We start from the raw sequence: 20,374 nt of genomic DNA, 5'->3' as shown, positions 1-20,374 counted from the left end.
TCATTGAAGATAGATACCTCTGATACGCTTTTATAGCCAGTTGAAGTTGGGAAATTATTCACTCAAAGTTGGTCAATGATGCTTTGTAATTGGAAACACATAGATCATTGAATACTGGAGTTCTCAATGAATTGAACCAAGAAATGTGTGATGGTTTTTTCTAGCAATCAATCTTGAAAGAAACAACTAGACTCCAAAGGAAAATTAGTTAATATCAACAATAGCATCAGAATCTATCTATGTCTTTTGAGACTTCAATATGCAATAGTTCTGAAAAGGATCAAAATCGAACAAAATATTCCTCTTATGTAATCAAGTTTAATAAGGGACCTGAGTGATATGTAAGAAACTTCAAACTTAAATAATGCTGATGAAAGGAAATAATACCAAGCATTGGAGAGTCACAGTTATCTCCTGTTCAAATATCTATTTCAGATACATATCGCATATTGCGTATGGCTTGTGGCCAAGCTCATACCATTGCAATAACAGATGTTGGAGCATTAGTGTCATGGGATGCAGCAGATCTAGGTAATTTCTACTATAAATTGTTGGCTTAAGTGCATGATACTCGATCCATACAATCAAACAAACAATCCAAAATGTTGTCAATGGAAAACTCTGGACCCAACACAAATGGTTCACAATTTTTCATCACCGCGACAAGGACTACTCATCTAGATGGGAAGCATGTAGTCTTTGGGAAAGTGATTAAGGGAATGGGAGCTATGTGTGCAATTGAGCACACTCCCATAGATAGTACTAATGAGCACCCCATAGTTGATATTGTAATTGCAGATTATGGGGAGATTCCAAAGGGGGCCGATGATGGAATCTGTGATTTTTTTTAAGGATGAAGATTTATACCCAGAATTGGCTAGCTGATCTTGATGAAAAATTAGTAGATATTTCATGGTGGATGATGGTAGTGGATTCTGCTAAAAGTTTTGGAAATGAGAACTATAAGAAAGGGGATTACAAAATGGCTTTAAGAAAGTATAGAAAGGCATTACGCTATTTGGACATTTGCTGGGAGAAAGAGGATATAGACGATGAGAGAAGTAATTTTCTAAGGAAGACAAAGTCACAAATCTTTACAAATAGTTATGCTTGCAAGTTGAAGCTAGGAGATTCAAAGGGCACTCTTTTGGATGCTGGCTTTGCTATGCGTGATGGTGAAGATAATGTGAAAGCCTTATTCTGTCAAGTGAAGGCAACATCGACTTGCAAGATGTTTTAGCAGTTGCTCGCGTAGCAGCTGATCTCGCAAAGGTAAAAATTTCTGAGTTGAGTGCAAGATCAGGTTTTGAAAGTTTCAGAAGTGATGATAATGTTCATATTCTAGCAGATGACAACAAGGAGACTATTTATTCTGGCAAGCATGCAACTAGTGACTTGAATCTACCACTAGACACTCAATCTAAGAAAATTTCAGAAACTGGACAAAGGCAAATAGATATATTTCATCTGAATTTGGAAATTTTTGGAAAGAGAGGAGAAGGTGAGTTCGATGAATTTAATCCAATTTACAATAATAGAAACACCATTCAGGCTGATAACACTCCAGCTTCAAGTCATCCTAAACAAAATATGGGCCTCAATCCAAAACCAGAAGAAAACCCATTTGGGTTCCTATGAAAATAAGAAGAAAACCAGTAAAACCCGTATGGAAGTGTCATTAACAACAGATAAATGACCATGCTTCCATTCATGGTGGATTAAAGCAATAAATTCTATTTGGGTTTTTCAAAACATAATTTGCTATATATTTAAAGAGAAACTTCAAAACTTCAGATGCTATTTGAAAGTGCAGAGAGCCCAGTCATGGTTTTGAATTTGTCCCAGAAAAGTCATAGTGACAACATCAGATTCAACAAATTTAAATTCGTACCTCTGTGGCTATAATGGAAGGTGCACAGTCATGGGAAAATGAAAGACCAAGCAATATGCAACAAAAAAATCAAGAGATCATTGACCTCATACAGTGTATCAAATATGACAAACTCATCGATGAATACAACGAACTCATCAATGGAGGCACATAACTAAAAACCCTCAAATTTCTCAAGACCTCCAGCATGCGAATGAAAAAATTGAATGACACTTAGGGTATTCAAAATTGTTATGCCCTTTTCTATATTCCATAAACATTTTGAAGTTCGTAGGGGTTTCTTTTATGTGGGGTTTTTTTTTTAAATTTCTTTTCACATATTTTTAGTATATTTGAAAGGGGGTTATATTGAGTTATTTCTTTTTCATGGTTATTGTTGTAAAGAAAACAATATTGAAATGATAATATTATAAATCATTTAATATTTGTCTTCTATTTTTAATGCAAAAGGAAATTGGGGCATGATATTCATGATATGATCTTTATGAGGATGTTAAAATTTGAAGATAGCAAGAGCCTTGTTTAGGAAGGAATCTAGGGTCAACTTTAAACTTGTTATGGCAATTGAAGGGCCTTTATTGAATGTTAGAGTGTTTTTAGGGTAGTTATTAGTGATTCATTGGGTTCTTTATGAGATAATGGAGTTTTCTCAGGGGTAGGACTTCATTATGTGAGTGTTTAAGTCCTTTTTTTTGTGCTACAATTTGGATACGACCCAGGGGGTTGAGATTGTACTTAATGAATTTTCTAACTCATTGAAAAGGAGTTCTAATTTTATGATAGAGTTTTGGAGACATCTTTGGAATCCTAAGCTTTGTTACAGGGTCTGTAATTCAACATTTTGAAGAAATAATGCCAGTGACAGTAGTGTGATTATGCTTTATGAAGTAAGTTGTTAAAGCTCTTTTCCTTTCTACAAATTATGTGTGTGTTTTTGAATGATTTGATAAATTAACCTGTGAATGTTTACATTATTCCCTATTTTTTGTCTCATTCCAACACCTTTTTGTGGAAAAGTAAGTCTTCTTCAACTTATGATATGTGTTTATAGGTGAAATTAGTCAAAGTGAGGTAGAAATTTGAAACCTTATCATAAATCACTTGTGCAAGCCTTGACAGGAAGATGTGCTTTATCTGTATTTCATAGAACTATATAATCCTCTTTGTTACATGTGTGTTACTTCTTCATAGTAACTTCTAGTGTATCACCTCTTTTCTTAGTCACCTTCTTATGCCTTACCAACTAGGCATGATTTCTATGATTAGGCCCCCTTGTTCCTCCACATCTTCTTGCATAAGCTCCACTTTAGAGTCATCCTTGTAGGCAAGCCAGCCACCCTTAGTCATCCCCTTAAGAATTTTAGCTCACCCATCTCATTTAGATCTTTGCCTTAGAACCAAACCAATCCCCTCAAACCTAGCTAGCATCCCAAAATCCTAAACTTCACATCCAAGCCTTCAAAATTGTTGTCACCTTGCCAAAGTCTACCATTCCTACCATCTTGCAAATCCACCAATCTCACTGAGGTTATCCCTCTGACAAAGCTTTGTCTAGGGTAATCTAGCTTTGTCACTTGTTATCCCTCATCACCTTGAGCCAAAGGTTGGGATCCACAAGTGGTCAATCTCGTGATTTTCCTAAAGGATCATCAGTCTATCCTTAAAGTTGACACAATCACCACCAAGCTTACACATAGGAAAGCAGACCTTTCATGATTTGGCGACATATCTTTGAAGTTAGAATCCCCAACCCAATCCTCCTTAGGTTTTTCATATAGCTTTCCCTCAACCCAAGAAATCATTTGCAAATAAAATCCTTACCCCTTGGCATCCATCAACATTGTTGCATCTCATCCCTAGGAACATTTTCATGCCACCCATCACTCGCTTAGCCAAGAAGAAGAAAGAAACAATGGAACCCTATCATTTGGATCAAACAACATCGCTCCCCTTGAGCACTCAACCATCCTTCAGCCCAGAGAACACTATACCATCACCTACTAACATTGAAGCTTTCATGAACCAACCAGGAAATGTAGTATTGGTGAATGCCATTATAGACAAGAACAAAGAAACAATCATGGCTAACTTTCAAAGGGACAATATAGGAGCCTTTGACTTTGGAAGACCTCCTCCCTTATCAAATCCATCTCACCCATTGTTTGGACAACTACCACTCCCAATAGGCTCTTATGATTCAGATTATCCTCAATATGTGCCAAAAGAAGAGCCTCAACGCCAATCCTTATGATCCAATAGACCCAAACATACCAGCCTCCACTCAAGTTGAAATCTCCCTTTTGCAAGCCAATCTAGCCACCACCACTCCACCATTGGTCCATACCACTCCATCCCAAACACCCTTCACCCAAAACACCTCATCATTCACTCCCTTCACTATTGTTGTTGTTGCTCTCCAACCCAACCTTCCAAATCCACTCATCTCCCAAATCAATGCTAGCATCTTTGGCCACCCTCAGCAATATACAACCGGGATGCCACCCATGGGGCCAAGAAATCAACCTTTCATCACCCCCAGCTTTTTTTACCTCAGCTCAGAGCACAATTCCAACATTTCCACTAGGTCCTTGCAGCTCAGTGCCATCAACCACAAATCCACAAGCTACTGCCCTCACTCCACAAAGCTATCAAACCCCACACACTACTACCAATGTTCTACCAAGCTCTCAAGTGACCCAAGCTCCTACCACCACTCTACTAAGATTTCAAATCTAGCCACCAAGCTATCAAACCCCATCAGTTCCATTCCCAAGCTTTCAATTCCCACCACCTCCACCACCAACTAATCCATTACCTCCTATTACTAACTATTTTTCTATGCAACTTCCAGGAGGAAATCCACCACCACCAACCACCAATTACTTGGTCTCCTTTTCCCTGATACCCTCCCAAATGGGGGCACAACCCACATATATTGGTGAAACTCCTCAAATCCCAAGTCAAGTTTCACAATGGAGAACCATCTTATACCTTACCTCCACAAAGAAATCCATTTATCCTACAATGAGCCTATGTCCCTCAATCCCTATCCCAAATCCCATATCAGCAGCAAGCCTCACAACACATGCAGCAATATGTGCCTCCTCCACCTCAGCAACCCATCATCCACCATTTAGTTACCCAAGCCATGTACAATCCCTACTAGCCCATACCTCAAAGCCATCCATGTTCCATTGCCCCATCTAGCACATACCTACCTCAAGGTACTCTTACATTGGGTGCACCCTAGCCATCACCCATTAATTTAGAATGGGAAGCCATGAAGACAGCTTTGAAGAACATCCAGGATGGAAATGATCCAAAAACCTTCAAGTTTGAAAATGTGTGTCCTTACCCATTTGACAGAGCCATTACCATGACACCATTTCCCAAACACTTTGAGATACCCAAGTTTGAAAAATTCAGAGGAAAAGGAGACCCTCACACATATCAAAGAATTTTACATGCACTGACAAGAAGTGGCATACAGTGACGTCTTCCTCTTGTGTCTCTTTCCCAAAAGCTTGGCCAGACTAGCTCTTGAATGGTTTTATAGAATCCCATATGGAACAATTAAAAACTTTTCTGAATTGTCTAAGGCATTTGTAGCCCAATATGCCCATCTTGTTGAAACACAGCTCTCAGTAGTTGATCTTGTCCACACTAAGCAAAAAGGTGGAGAAAGCCTTCCCAAATATCTACAAAGATGGCAAACCCTTACCACCCGCATATCTTACACCTTGCTAGAATGCCATTTGGTGAAAATGTTTATTGATAATGCCCATCCCAGCTTGGCTCAACACATGACCATGAACTATTTACAGACCTACAAAGATATCAAAGAAAAAGGAATGATCCTTGAGCAAGGACTCATTAAATATGGTGTGGTCAATATTTACAAGGAAGCCAACCAAAATCAATCACATTCCAATGACAAATCTAGGTATTGGAAAAAAAACAAGCACATTGCAACAGACGGCATCACTGACACCAGACATGTGAATATTGTTGGTCCTTCTGAAAATCAGTCCAACCCACCTTATCAACCAAACAATCAACAAACTATCAACTACCAACACCAAAATCACTAAAGCTATCAAGACCACAATCCAAGACCCAACTTTCAATGGTCTAGCAATCAAGCTAATGCCATCAATGTAGCTACAACACCAAAGTCCAAGTTCCAACCTGCACCTAGAAATTATACACCCCTTGGTGAGCCATTGGATGTCATTTTTGAGAAATTGACTAAGGAAAACCTCATCAAATTTCCTCCTACCAGCAAATTGACCCAGGCCAATCCAAAGCTGCATGGTACAAAGATAATGAGTACTGCAAATTTCATAGGGTAAAAGGTCACACCACCCTCAGATGCATGAAACTGAAAGATTATGTGCAGGACCTCATTGATCGAAAAGAAATCACCATTGGTGCCCAAACCTCTCCCAATGTAGGCTTACAGATCTATCAAAATGCTTTTCCCCCTCACAACAACCAAAATCCTAGAAAAGCACCTATCCAAATCAACAACAACAACACAAACAACCGCTAGCCAAACCAACAGCATGGGAAGAACAATGACCACACTTCATCCTATATAGATTATGGTAGCCTCATAGGTTGTATATCTAAGAAAGTGCCTTCTGTCAATGTTATCAATATCTAAGGACCAAAGAATGAGTGTGCAGTCACCACTCGAAGAGCGTAATTTAACATCGCAGGCCCACTAGTTTCACTAGCACCATAAGCTCCATAAAAAAGCCAATACAATATCTTGGAACACCTTAGGAACATGCCAGCCCAAATCTCCATTTTAGACCTTCTCCACACTAGTCCTATGTACAAAAACATCCTTGACAGTGCTCTCATAGAATCTTGTGTCCCTTCAGATATCAACGCTATTGATTTTCATAATCTCATTGGACACCTATCCTCCTCATGTGCCCTATCATTCAAACCCACTGACATACCCGTGGTCAAGCTAGATCACACCCTTCCGCTCTGCATAGCCATTATGGTATACAATTTTGCCGTAAAAAGAGTACTGATAGATAATGGATCAGCCTTGAATATTTGCACCCTAAAATTCCTAAAACAAGCTGGGTATACTAAGGCAGATATCATCAGTGAGGTTATCACCATCAAAGCTTATGACAACTTGGAAAGAACTACAGAAGGAACTATTTTTCTGCCAATCAAGGTTGGGCCAGTAATCCAAGAAACACTTTTCCATGTCATTGATCTAAACCTACCATTTAATATCCTCCTCAGTTGCCCATGGATTCATGCCATGAAAGTTGTTCCATCTACTTACCATCAGTGCATCAAATTTCTGCATTAGGGCATTAATGTAACCATACATGCCGATCCATAACCCTTTTCATACTACAATGTGATTGAAGCTTCATATGCAAACCATTTCCCTAGAGTTGATATCGGCACAGCCATCGCCAGCTCATCCCACACTTGTAATGACCCAGAAACCATCCTTGCCTCCACCCTATCTACCGTGAAGATCAATAACAAAGGCTATGGAGAGTATAGTCTGTTAGATGCATTTGCTATCGAGGCACTCCCACTTGATCCACACACCCATGGATGACTGACATATCACAAAGCTAATGAGATTCTACCTCCTGGATACAAATAGTTTGGCCCAACAACCTTTGTATCCTCAAAAATCCCTCTTCATGAGGAGCTCACTCCAGATATCAACAATTGGTTACATAAGAATGCACCTCCAAGAAATCAAGCATGCCTTGATCACTTCAACTAGAAGTATCCCCAAGAACATAAGCTCATCACTGATAAATGGAACTATCAAGGTGGTGGTCTAGGACTAGAAGAAAGAGGCATGTAGTGCCCCATCAATGCACACAAGTGGGAATCAAAGTCAGGTCTTGGCTTTGGAATACCCACAACTGGGGGCACCAATGAGAATGGTCACACTTTTTCAAACATTCACCATGACCTTGTTGAAATCGAAGACATTCCTGAGGAAGTTGAAAAGAGAGCCTACGATAATATCCTAGAACAAATCTTCCTCAAAGACTCTGTTCTCCAAGAACTATCCATCCATTTCATTCACCTACCTCTCACCCATCCACAACTCATAGATTGGGACCAACCAAGCATCATACACATTGATGAGTTCACATAAGAGGAAGTGCTTCTGAGATTCATGGGAGTTGAAACTCCTCACAAGCAAACAAAGCCAGATTCTACCTATATCTATAAGATAGATCCCAAGGGGTATTTTGGAGAAAATCCCCAACCTAGTTCCGATACACCCAAAACTAGAACTAAGGTGAATCCGAGACTAGCTAAGGTAGCAAAGAGAACCCCTCAGCAAGAAAATCTAAAGTCACAAGCAGAACATGATGATTTAGCATTGCCTCCTTAAAATAATTGACCAGAGGTGTCTTCTATTCTAATTGAGGATACTAAAGAAGTCAACATCAATTCTTCAGAGATCCCTAGACTTGTTCACATTGTTGCATCCCTATCACAAGACCAAGCTGACCTCCTCTTTGAGGTCTTAAGAGAGAACATTGGCCAATTTGCATGGTCATATCAAGACATGCCAGGACTTGATACAAAGCTTGTAGTTCATCATCTTGCAGTTGATCCAAAGATCAAGCCCGTCAAACAAAAGCTTAGAAAAATGCACCCCAAGGTGGCATTACTGGTCAAAGCTGAATTAGAAAGAATGTTAGCTGCTAAGGTTATCCGACCTATTGACTACTCAAAGTGGATCTCCAACATGGTCCCCGTCACTAAGCCTTCTGATGACATCAGAATCTACACTAATTTTAGAGATCTTAAAAAAGCTTGTCCAAAAGATGATTTTCTCTTGCCCAACATAGATATGATTGTAGATCTTACAGCTAGACATGAAATTCTATCCCTCGTGGATGGATTTTCTAGGTATAATCAAATCAAGATTGTAGAAGAGGATTAGCATAAGACAACATTCACTACCCCTTGGGGAACCTTTTGCTACAACATGATGTCTTTTGGCCTAAAGAATGTTGGGGCTACCTATCAAAGAGCTATGATAGCCATTTTCCATGATCTTATACATAGCATTTTGGAGGATTATGTGGATGATATCTTGGTTAAATCTCATACCTTCATGGATCATCTTGCTGACCTGGAGAAAGTCTTTGATAGGTTAGCCAAATATCATCTCATGCTAAATCCCAAGAAATGTGTCTTTGGGGTCACATTTGGCAAGCTTCTAGGCTTTATAGTTTCTAAAAAAGGTATAGAGATTGACCCCAAGAAGGTCAAAGCTATCTTAGACATGCCTCCTCCCCAGACATTGTGACAACTTCGCACTCTTTAGGGAAAGCTTTAATCCATTTGGCACTTCATCTCCCAGCTTGCAAATAAGTGTACGTCATTTGCACACTTACTGAAGAAGGATGAAAACTTCAAGTGGGATACTTTATGTCAATGCAGCTTCGATCATCTAGAGCAGTATCTCATCAATCCCCCTATCTTGGTTCCACTAGTTCCTGGTTGTCCCTTGATCTTGTACATATCAACAATGCCTACTACTTTAGGGGCACTTCTAGCATAGCTCGATGACTATGGCAGAGAAAGAGCCATCTACTACATTAGTAGAACCCTAGTTGGTTATGAACTCAATTATACTCCTATGGAAAAAGCTTGTTTGGCAATTTTTTTCTCAACTCAAAAGCTTCGCCACTACATGCTAAGTCATACCATCCAACTAGTCTCCAAGATCAACACTCTTAAGTATATGCTCTCTAGAATAGCACTTACAGGCCATTTGGCCAAATGGGTTATGCTCCTTAGTGAATTTGACATCCAGTATGTGGACAGATAGGAAATCAAAGGGCAAGATATAGCAAATCACCTAGCTGATGCACCTCTAGTAGATACATATCCTTTGATCACAGAATTTTTAGATGAGCATATTTGTCTAATTGAAGAACAACCCCCATGGAAACTTTATTTTGATGGCTCATATACATCTCATGGATTAGGGGCAGGAATATTGTTGGTCACACCTCAAGGAGATTACATTCCAAAAACCTTCAAGCTACAATTCCCTAGCACCAACAATATAGCTGAATATGAGGCTCTCATAACAGGATTAGAGATAGTTGTAGAATAGAACAACGCTGAGTTACAAATCTTTGGCGATTCTTAGCTCATCATCAAGAAAGCCTTAAATGAATATCAAACCAAAGATGAAAAGCTATTACCCTACAAAGAGCTAGTTGATCAGCTAACCTAGCATATTACAAAGCTTCAGTTTACACAAGTGCCTCAAATACAGAACAAAGCAGTAGACGCTATGGCTACTATCAGCTCGCTCTTGGAAATTCCCCAAGTGGTTATGTAGTATGAGTTTTTAGTTGAGAAACTCCTCACACCTACCTATGCGAATGATGACTCAAACTGTATTTGTATCTTGGTTAGTCCCCAATCCCCTTGGTACCATGAGATTCATGCTTATCTTAAAGATAGTATCATCTCCCCTCACCTCACATGTACCCAATTCCAAAACCTCATCAAAAAATCATCCTACTATGTTATCATAGCCAATACCCTATATCGTCGAGGTTATCATGATACTCTCTCTCGATGTTTAGATGAAAATGAGGCTGCAATGGCATTAAAAGAAGTACACTCCAGACTTTGTGATGCCCACACGAGTGGTATTTTCCTCGCACGACAAATCCTAGCAGGCTACTATTGGCCTACCATTGAAGAAGACTCCTGTGACTTTGTCAGAAAGTGTCTCCCATGTCAGCAACATGCAAATCTTGTGCACGCTTCAGCACAGGATCTATAGCCTATTGCACCACCTTGGCCTTTCGCTTGTTGGGGCCTTGATCTAGTTGCAACTATCACACCTCTCTCATTTGATGGACATAAATGGATAATAACAGCTATAGACTATTTCACTAAATGGGTGGAAGTAGTCCCCCTAGTCTCGGCTACATGAGTACAGGTCTCCAAGTTCATCTTGTACCACATTGTTTGCCGCTTTGGCATCCCATCCACCATCTTCACCGACCATGGAGGTAACTTTGAAAATCTCAACATGGAAGAATTATGCACTTCCCTCCACATCCATCACTGCTTTTCTAGCCCATATTTCCCACAAGGTAATGGCCAGGCAGAGGCAACTAACAAAACCCTCCTCAAAATCCTAAAGAAAGTTGTCAATGATTCCAGCCGCAATTGGCACCTACAAATAAATCCAGCCCTATCGGCCTATCAAACTTCCTTTCATACATCCACAGGCACAACTCCATACTCCTTAGTCTATGGTGCCAAAGTAGTACTACCCATAGAGGTTGAACTTCCCTCCTTGCGCATATCTTTGCAAGGGAAAATATCAAATGAAGAATACAGAGTAGCTCAGCTCACCCAACTAGATCTCTTAGATGAGAAGCGACAACAAGCCTATGATCATCTCACAGTCTATCAAACTCGTCTCAAAAGGAATTTCAATAAGAAGGTTTTTCCATGACACTTTCAGCTTGGCGACATGGTCCTCAAAGAAAATATGAAAGTCCAAGCTGATCGTGAAAAGAAAGGCAAGTTTGAACCTACCTGGCTTGGTTCTTATGTTGTCACTACCATCTTTGGCTCCAAAACCTATCAACTATCTACACCAAAAGGAGAACTCTTGAATGATCCTACTAACATCATTCATCTCAAGAAGTTCTATGCTTGAAGATCTTTGGTATACCTAGCTTTTGAAAAATACAAAAAAATAGTAAAGAGAAATAAGCATCTAATGGTGAAAACTTGGCAATTCAAGCACCTTGGATAGGTACCTTGGTGAAAACCTGGTAATTTAGGTGCCTTTTGTACTAAGACTAATCCATTATCTATCATTATCCTTTCCCTCATCCATCCATTCACAATCCAATAAAACACCTGCTTGTTCCCTTGGTGTTTTGACCAAATATCCAAATCTAATGAAGCTTGTAAATACTTCCTATACAGCTTGTAAATCTTGTACCTCAGCTTGTAAATATTGTACCCCAGCTTGTAAATCTTGTATCATCCCTTGTATCATAGCTTGTATATCCAAATCTTGTCCAAAGCTTGTACCATATTCCAACTTGTATTATATGCCAAATCTTGTATCCTAGCTTGTATCCTATCACATGCACACAAAGAATCCCATTTTTCTTAAGCTTTTTGCAAACCATCTACCTATCTACCTATCAACTATTGCAAACATCCCACCCTTCACAAACATTCCCATCTCACAAAAACCAAAACATGAACAACCTTGTACATTTGTAACATATCTTGGTCCATTAGCTTATACATCCTCTTTAGCTTAGTACCATTGTATCTATCTAGCTTTCATGTTAGTTCCTCCTTGATCAGCATCTTATACACATCGCACAACCCTTGGTTAGCTATTCCAATGCATCCTTTAGCTAGATCTCCTATCACCAAAGTGTTATCCTTCTTAGTTCAGCTTGCCAGATGCATCACTCATCCAAAATCCATCAGCTTAGGTGCTCTTCGATAGATCCTTGCAGGATATAGCTTTCCACATGTCTAATCTTGGTTTGTTAGTACCTCGTCCTACCCATCTCATTGGCAAATGGTTCTCTTTTGGATTTTCTCTTTCTTTTGATTTGGAATCTTCCCTTTTGGGTCTTGAAGTATCTTTTCCAAGAAATCTCCTTGTTCCCTCCTCAAGGTTGCCACAATCTTTCATATCATGGTATACTATGAATGGGGCAATCTGAGCATAAGGTCTTGATTAGGTCTTTTGTTTATTTTTCTTTTCTACTTGTGGGTTACCCAGTGTTGGTTCCACACTGCTTCCTCTGGGATTCATGTGTGATGCTGGGGCAATCCTTGCGTGTTTCTTTTGAGTCAGTTCATCAGTCCTCTGGACAGTTGGTGAAAAGGCCTTGATGTTCTTGGTACCCTTGGCAGTTAACCAACAGTCCTATAGCAAATCTAGTGCTCAACTACATGGTGGTACTTCTCTTTGAAGTATCCTCCTACTCAAAAAGCTTCAACGGATTCCCTTCATCTCCATTATCCCCCATCCATATCCAGCATCCATCTCTACTACCCTAGCTTGTGCAACTGTATCTCTCAGAATCAATCATCACTCTTAGCTTTAGGGATCCACAATCCTAGTCATAGGGATCCACCAATCCAATCAATCCACCAAGCCTCATCTTTCGAGTTCCATAATCCTAGTCCTAGGGATCTTCGAAACCCATCTTCTGCCAATCTAACTCTTTGAAATCCTATTGCATCAGCTTTATCATCCCATCATCCATCTCCCTATCTTGGATATCTTTTTATAGTGCTTCACTCCTTCATCCTCTATAATCCCTAAGATCTTAAGCTTGCTTCCTCTTGTGCCTCTGATTCTCCCTTTATCATTCTCCCATAGTGAGAGTTTGAGCTAACTAAACCTCTTCTCTTAAGCCAATCTAAGTCTCCTTCCTCATCTCAAATTCTTGTACTTTTCAAGAAGTCGTCGAGCCTCGCTTTCTCTCCCTGCCACCTTCTTGAGGGGGCATCTCGCAGTCCATTCTCTCCTCTTCTGCTCTAGCCTTGGGCATCTTATTTTCTTATCTTTGATGTCATGCCACTTGCAGCATCACATCAAAGATGGGCAAAATGTAGACACCTAAATCCTTTTAAAAATAAAGTATTTTTATTTTTTGAAAAAAATCCTGATGACATCATCATTTATTAATTAATTATTTATTTAATTAATTTATTTATTTTTATGCCATTAAATCCCTTTATCTTAATTAAAAATATTTAATTAAGGAATCCCTCCCAAAAATGTTTAAATCTTATTTAAACATTATTTTCTTATTTATTAATTATTTAATTAATAAATTGACCAAAAAAATCAAAATAAATTTAAAAATTTATTTTTTGTCCAAAACTTGGCCAATTTCCTTAAGACACTAACCTCTTCCAAAATCTTCTAATCCTTCTTTAATTTTGATTAAAGGCTAATCCCATCATTTCCTACCCCTAATCCCAAATCAAAATATTTAATTAAGATTAAATATTAATCCTCATGTTTATTAAAAAAAGTTTTAATAAATATCTCATCAACCCAAACTCTTGAAATAAATAAAACTTTATTTATTTCCTAAAAATCTAATTTATCCTCATCCTAAGAAGTTCTAGACTCTTCTAGAAAGTCTTCATCCTCATCCTAGGAAGTTTTAGACTATTCTAGAAAGTCTCTATCCTCATCCAAAGTCTAGACTCTTCTAGAAGATGTCTTTAAACCCAATCCTAATCCCCTCCTAACCTTGTCACATTCCCTAAACATGAGTTAAGACTTACTAACCCAAGCCAAAGTTAACAAATATCTCCTCCTTCACCCACCCTCATTAAATGCTATCCACTTGCCTATCCTTGAGCTAATCCTAAACCATCCTAATCCATCCTCTAATCATTTGCACAATCCTAAGCAAGCTTAAAACCTTCTTAATCAAGCCCAAGTCGAAATTCCTCTCATCTCTCTCAAAATATCCCAACCATAAAACTTTATGAAGCTCACTAGGCCATAAATGACTCTTCCAAGCTCTTTCATTGCTATTACAAGCCATTATGAGGGTCTTTATGAAGATTTTATCCCTTAAGCCTCCTTTGTTGACTCATCCTTCCCCTTTCCTCCATCCTCTCACCCTGTGACATGTGTCACTCCCTAATTGGCTGTAAGGAAGCACAAACCATGTGCTCTCCTCTCATGCAATTTGAGCCCTCCATGAGCTTTTCCCCATCCTTGCATCTTAGCCCTCAATCCCTCAAGCCTCTTGCCTATAAATTGGATCCTTCTCCTTTGCAAAAGAACACAGTCCATGAAGTAAAGTCATAATGCCATTTTAAGAAGCCATTTTACATCAAAACCATACACTCACACCCAAATTCCAACTCCATTTGAAGCCCTTTTTGAAGCATAAGCTTGAGCATACATCCTATCTATTTAGACAAAGCCACTCAACAAGAGAGCATACTAACATTGCTCATATACAGGAAGCGCATCAAATATCTCATTTGTGGGTGCCTCAGAGAGGTTTTCACCCTTGAATATATCTTTTGTTTTTACTTTTTTGGGTTCTGACACTACCACAATGTGGTTTTCACCATCATACCTTTTGTATTTTTTCTTTGTAATTGTATGACTGAGATATTTGATGTTAGCCTTAGTCATGTTGACACTCTGCTCATTGGTGGAAGATGTTACAGGTTCGATAGCATTTAGGTAACAGGCAAGAGCATAGTCATTCTGAAACATGGGGACTTCGCTAGATGCATTGGGGTTCTAGTCTATAAGCTCAGGATGTGTGAGTGAGAGAGTAGTGGCTAGTTCAATTTCATTCATAGTATAGTCATTAAGTCCTTGGACCAGAAACTAGAGACCTGCAGCGACCTCATCCATAGGTGTGTTTAAATGCCTTGAAGTATGAACATTAGTAATTAATGACTCTAGGACACTAGTTGGATCAAACCCATGTGACCTAACCCTAGACGTTTCACCCACTTCGATTTCGTTTTCATAGACATGCACTTGGTCAATGTCTTTATCAGTGGTCACTTCTGAAAGAGAGTCAAACTCATATTCCTTAGAATTAGTGCTACATGAGGAGAGACTATAAAATTCCCCAAAAATGATAGGAACATACTCGCCTTCATCTTCTGGGTTCTTACACAAATACTCAATACAAAATGACTGACTAGATTCTCCCTTTTCTAAATGATATTTGAGTTGCTTAGCATTTTCTTGAGAAGAGTCACTAGTATCATCCACAATGCTAACACGTGGCACAAAGTCATCTAGTTCAACAAATAATTTAGCAAGATCATGAGGAATAGGATGAGGATAGGAATCCTCATCATCAGATTCTTCCTCTCAAGTATCTAACTCAGATTGTGATTCATTTTTAGATGAACTCTTAGGTTTGGGTATGAATTTATTTGATCCCAAATGGAAAGGGACCTTCTTAAATCCTAGGCCAATTGTATCACTATTGCTTCAAGTTGTTGCTTTGATGGGATCAATTAGGCCATTATTATTGCATCCAATAGGGCCTGTTCCCTTGTAACCAAAATGTTTCATAAGCCTAAGACCAGGCCCATATTTCTCAAGAGTGATTTCTCGAGCTTGCTATGTTAGGTCCATTGGAGCCTCTTCTCTATAAAGCCATGTAGCAATGGCTCTGTTTTCACTCTCATCTTCTAAGGGAATTGTAGCCTTGAAAAAAGTGCCATTTTACTTGGTCTAGGGTGTCATCACGAATGGTTTCTTTGCCTCTAAGGGTCTCCCATAATGTCGAGGAGACTATGGGAGAGATGTTAATGACAGCACTGGTTCAATGTGATACTCTCCCATGCCATTTTCTTTTAGTTTGAATGAATGCTCAATTTGTTTCAACTTATTTTTGTGATAATCAGTGGACTCATAGTTAGCAGGGATGAAAGTTTCAGCAGCTTTGAGCATATTGTAGGTATAGCTAGTAGTGGCAGGAATAGTAACTTTGGAGCCATGAAATGGTAACTTGATGTATTGGTGGTATGTGGATGGTACAACATGCATCTCATGTATCCATGGCCGTCCTAATGAAATATTGTAAGCTAAGGGAATGTCAAGCAACTGACAGGTGACATCCCTTTCTACAAGATCGACATGAATTGGTAAAACCACAAGACCTAGAGACTTTTGTTCTATTTTGTCATACACTTTGATAGTGATCTTTTGTCGAGGATCAATAGAGTCCTCAAAATAATTCAATTGTCTAAGAAGAGTAGAAGAGACAACATTTAGGCCAGCACCATTATTGATGAGTACCCGATGAACACATGTCGGATGGATCATAACCTTGATGTGAAGAGATTGATTGTGTGGGTGACTCAGCGAGTTATCATCTTCCTTAGAGAAGGTCATAAGATAAGGTGAGGTTAGATGACCTACCATGGATTGGAATCACTCAAGATCAAGATCTTGAGGAACATTTTCCTCAGTGAGGGCTTTGTCTAAAATCTACCTATGAGCAGGCAAGATTTTAAGCAGCTCAAAGATGGAAATCTAAGAATTAGTTCATTTCAATTGATCAAGAACACTATAACTAGTTGCTGTCAAGTTTGTTGTGGGTTTTGCACCTTTGCCAGATGGACTAGCAAGAGCTTTGTCTTTGTGTTGTTCAAGATTTGAAGTAGGAGGCACAGGGCCTTTGAGCACCAACTTGGCATAAGAGCGAGTAATAGCATTAGCACAGTGTTGCAAGGGCATATTATCCATTGCATTGGGAGTAGGGCCCCTTAAGACAAATGGTACCTTGGGTTTTTCATTATCTTGTTTTCCCTTAATGGTAATAACGTCGTAGTATTTAGAATCCATAGGTTCAACCATGTTGATGACATTGTCATTATTGGAATATGCATAGTTGAACTTATTGTTGGATTGTGGTTTCGAATTCTTTCCTTTTTCATATGCTAGGAAAGGCTCTTTGAATGCTTTGTGGTTTGAGTTTTTGCTATGTCCATCTACCACAAGATCACCAACATCAATCATGTCTTGAACTTTATGGCACAAGTTTATGCAGTTACTAGTTTTGAGTCCCTTGTTTTGGTGATACTCACAAAATGAGGTTTCATTCCACCATGGTGGACGTGGTTGTGGATCATTGGGACAAAGATTGTCCATTGGTGAAATAAGCTTATGTTGTAGCAATGTTTTATAAACCACGTCCAAACGTTCTCCCAAGGGTGTATACTCTCACTTAGGGCATGTTTCCCATGAGTTTCTCGGTTTGTTCCCAGATGTCTTGTTGTCAAGAGGAGGTTTCTTAGTGTTTTTGGCCGCTTTGAGGCCATCTGTGAGACTAAATGCCACTTTAGCAAGTTTGGGTGTGACATTGTCAACGACTCTGTCATGTACAATTTCTTGGTTCTTGCTGACATATTTGGTTTTATCCCTGTTGGAAGTAGAACCTTGTTTTGTATCCTTCTGAAGAGTAATTTCACCTTTCTTGACCATAAATTCCTCAATACGAATAGCCTCTATGATCATGTCTTCAAAGGTACGTGGACCTTGAAGTTGGATTCTATATCCAAAATCAGGTAGGAGGTTATCAGTGAAAATGTCAAGCTTCTCTATTTCTAGATTTTTGTGAGAATACTTAGTGTACAGTTGTCTCCACCATTGGAGGAATGTGAGAAAAGGTTCTCCAACTTTCTGTTTAAGGTTGCATAAGTCTTGAATGTTGACAAGATGTTGTATGTTATGAGAATACTGCTGAACAAATAGATTGGCAATTTTGTCAAACATCTTGATACTAGGAGGTAAATGTGAGAACCACTCCAAAGCCTGACCACCTAGGCTTCTAGGGAATAAACACATGAGGTATGTTTGTATATGTATAAACTCCATAGACAAAGCACCAAATTCTTGCAAGTGATCTTGGGGATCAGTAGTACCAAAGTACTTTTCATACTTGGGTAGCTCTATGCCTCGTGGGAAAGGTGGCATGTTTATGCTTTTGTCAAATGGAAATGGACAAAGAGCATCCAATGTGTATGTTTTCGTGGGTTTCTCTTTCTTATGCATCATCTGAGCCAGTTGGTCTTGCATAATTTTCAATTATTTTTGGAGTTTAGCAATCTTAATTTCTTCTTTAGGTGTGATAATGGTTTCCACATTGAAATGAGAGGGCAATTTAGCTCCCTTTTGGGCAAGTTTGAGAAAGTAATTTTCTTTTTCTTTTTTGAGTAGGATTCCCATGACCTTTTGAAAGTTTTTGTCTCTTTGACATTTTTCTATGTGTTTAGGGAGCATTTCCACTTCTTCCTGTTCCTCATCAATGTCATGGTCTTTTTCTTTCTCTTTGTCATTCCTAGGTGGTTCTTGATGTTGACTATAACTACCATGTTCAATTTCACGATTAGTCATTATAGGAACATGTTAAATTTTAGTGTGTTGTGTTTCAAAAGGTCCTCTAAAAAAGGAATCAGACATCATGTTTGGTGATACAGGACCTCTACATGTCTTAGTATCCTCTTGATACAAAGGATTCCTAATTTGTTGCAGGTTTATGGAAAAATTTTGCTAAATTCGAGGTGACCTAACAAGTGAGGAGGATTGTGAAGATGCCTCACTAGTTGAACTAGATACAGATTGTGTAACAAAAGGTAAGCAACCTATACCACAATTATGACCCCTGGCATGACCCTGCCTAAGTCTAAGAGGATCAAACATGTTGCTGCTTCTATTTGCGATAGTCATAGACAAGGACAAGAAGCAAAAAAAACCTGGACAAGGACTAAGGCACAAGTAGTCTAATTTGAAGGCTAGAATAGCAAAAGGTTATGACTATCGTAACATAGAGTATGATAAGCATTAAGAAACAAGAATCTAGAGAAGTAAAAGGTAAGACTAGTCAAAATGTGAATCACAAATCTTTGGTTCAGCTAAATGCCACTATTCAAGACTATGCACAAATAGAAAAGGATAACTCAGTGCAGGAAACTGACTAGACTAAGATTGTAGATTGGTCAAACTAAATAATTTGATAGTTTTAGAGTAGGATTTCATGCAAAGATTCTCTGCCAACCATGTGAGGAAGTTCACTGGGTCGTGTGAAGACTCATGATAGCAGTTTAATTTCATGCAAGTACTTTTTCTATCTCGCATGAAGAAATGACAAGATAGCTGAGGATAGAGGCAAGATCTCACACAAATATACTCAAGATCTTGTGCGAAGACCTGAACCAGCTCAAGCAAAAAGATGAATTCTCGCACGAAAAAGTACAAGTCTGTGCAAAAATCAGGACCAGATTAACAACAACATTGGATTTCGAAGAGATTTTTAGAATGTTCAGACAGATTGGATAGATTTACGAGAAAAATTCAATAGGACAGACAGTGAGGTTGACCTTGTAAGATGTTTGGACAATGTTTTAGGATTCAATCAAGGCAATGTGTTTGAACAAGACAGTGAAAAACAAGCAGTAGTCAAAAACAGTCCTACCAAGGGAAAAGAAACTTGATAGGATAGAGGAGTCTTGACCTTTTTTTTTTGTAGATAGTTTTGAACTTGTTTATGACTCAAGAACAAACACACTTTATCCCTAAAAACAAAAATTGGTAGAGGAGGCAAAACCTTTGTCCCACATCTTATGCGCATGTGTGTACCTCACACAACTGTGTCACCCCTAGAGGGTGCTCATGTTTTTGGTATATTCAAAGGACTCAATAGTATACACTAAATGAGCACCCTTGTGGCAAGGGATGAGCATGTATACCACCTTCAAATGTCTAGTAGCATGCCTATGGTGAGTTCTACAAGAGAGATTCTTCCCCCTCCTTGCACAAAGATTATGCCTCCTTTCGGAGGTAAACTGGGTGGCTTCTAACTAAAGGTTTTTACTTGGCTTCCATTCGTATTAATTCCTGGTGGCTTTGCAAGTAGAGTTGAGACCAAT

The 20,374-nt window shown here is 38.9% G+C and overlaps 1 pseudogene; it reads left to right on the top strand.

Annotated features, from left to right (window-relative positions):
• The first annotated feature begins 602 nt into the window (after positions 1-602).
• LOC149534922 (peptidyl-prolyl cis-trans isomerase CYP40 pseudogene) lies at positions 603-19,939 on the top strand (annotated as a pseudogene).
• The last annotated feature ends 435 nt before the right edge of the window (positions 19,940-20,374 follow it).

Source organism: Cupressus sempervirens, chromosome 10, assembly GCF_028749045.1.
Source record: "Cupressus sempervirens isolate cs-2001-9-10 chromosome 10, ASM2874904v1, whole genome shotgun sequence".
Classification (NCBI taxonomy): domain Eukaryota; kingdom Viridiplantae; phylum Streptophyta; class Pinopsida; order Cupressales; family Cupressaceae; genus Cupressus; species Cupressus sempervirens.
Note: the sequence above shows the minus strand (reverse complement) of the source record. Positions and strands in the feature narration are given on the sequence as shown.